Genomic DNA, 2,033 nt, shown 5'->3' on the forward strand with positions numbered 1-2,033 from the left:
GCGACGCAATTTCTGTGTTAATTCGTCAATGTGAGGGAGCGAGGGATGCAGTAAAGAAGGAATAGTGCGTCGGAATTGAGATACTCGTATCCCAAATGAAAATCCTGTGGTTTCCATAGAAAGGTTACTCGGTTTAGAAGGAGAAGTCATAGAAGCAATAGTATTTCATAGCGACGCAATTACTGTATTAATTCGTCAATGTGAGGGAGCGAGGGATGCAGTAAAGAAGGAATAGTGCATCAGAATGGATATACTCGTATCCCAAAAGTATATCCTGTCGTTTCCATAGAGACGATACTCGATTTAGAAGGAGAAGTCATAGAACACATAGCATTTCATAGCGACGCAGTTTCTGTGTTAATTCGTCAATGTGAGGGAGCGAGGGATGCAGTAATGAAGGAATAGTGCATCGGATAGCAGATAGTCGTATCCCAAAAGAATATCCTATCGTTTCTATACAAACGTTACTCGATTTAGAATGAGAGGTCATAGAACCCATAGTATTTCATAGCGACGCAATTTCTGTGTGAATTCGTCAATGTGAGGGAGCGAGGGATGCAGTAAAGAAGGAATAGTGCAGCGGAAAGGAATTATACGTATCACAAAAGAAAATCCTGTCGTTTCCATAGAAACGTTACTCGATTTAAAAGGAGAAGTCTTAGAACACATAGTATTTCATAGCGACGGAATTTCTGTGTTAATTCGTCAATGTGATGAAGCGATGGATGCAGTTAAGATGGAATAGTGCATCGGAAAGCAGATAGTTGTATCCCAAAAGAAAATCCTGTCGTTTCCATAGAAACGATCTCGATTTAGAAGGAGGAGTCATAGAACCCATAGTATCTCAAAGCGATGCAATATCTGTGTTAATTCCTCAATGTGAGGGAGCGAGGGAGGCAGTAAAAAATGAATATTGCATCGGAAAGGAGATAGTCGTATCCCAAAAGAATATCCTGTCGTTTCCATAGAAACGTTACTCGATTTACAAGGAGAAGTCATAGAACACATAGTATTTCATAGCGACGCAATTTCTGTGTTAATTCGTCAATGTGAGGGAGCGAGGGATGCAGTAATGAAGGAATAGTGCATCGGATAGCAGATAGTCGTATCCCAAAAGAATATCCTGTCGTTTCCATAGAAACGTTACTCGATTTAGAAGGAGATGTCATAGAATCTATAGTGTTTCATAGCGACGCAATTTCTGTGTTAATTCAACAATGTGAGGGAGCAAGGGATGCAGTGCAGAAGGAATAGTGCATCGGAAATACTCGTATCCCAAAAGTAAATCCTGTCGTTTCCATAGAAACGTTACTCGATTTTGATGGAGAAGTCATAGAACCCATACTATTTCATAGCGACGCAATTTCTGTGTTAATTCGTCAATGTGAGGGAGCGAGGGATGCAGTAAAGAAGGAATAGTGCGTCTGAAAGGAGATACTCGAATTCCAAAAGAAAATCCTGTCATATCCATAGAAACGTTACTCAATTTAAGAGGAGATGTCATAGAAACCAACGTATTTCATAGCGAGGCAATTCCTGTCTTAATTCGTTAATGTGAGGGACCGAGGGATGCAGTAAAGAAGGAAGAGTGCATCGGAAAGTAGTTACTCTTATCCCAAAAGAAAATCCTGTCGTTTGCATAAAAACGTTACTCGATTTAGAAGAAGATGTCATAGAACCCATAGTGTTTCAGAGCGTCACAATTTGTGTTAATTCAACAATGTGAGGGAGCGAGGGATGCAGTAATGACGGAATAGTGCATCGGAAAGGAGATACTCGTATTCCAAAAGAATATCCTGTCGTTTCCATAGTAACGTACTCGATTTACAAGGAAATGTCTTAGAAACCATAGTATTTCATAGCGACGCAATTTCTCTGGTAATCCGTCAATGTGAGGGGGCGAGGGCTGCAGTAAAGAAGGAATAGTGCATCAGATAGGAGATACTCGTATCCCAAAAGAAAATCCTGTCGTTTCCATAGAAACGTTACTCGATTTAGAATGAGATGTCATAGAACCCATAATATATTATAGC

Source organism: Schistocerca piceifrons, unplaced genomic scaffold, assembly GCF_021461385.2.
Source record: "Schistocerca piceifrons isolate TAMUIC-IGC-003096 unplaced genomic scaffold, iqSchPice1.1 HiC_scaffold_2296, whole genome shotgun sequence".
NCBI classification, from domain to species: Eukaryota; Metazoa; Arthropoda; class Insecta; order Orthoptera; family Acrididae; genus Schistocerca; species Schistocerca piceifrons.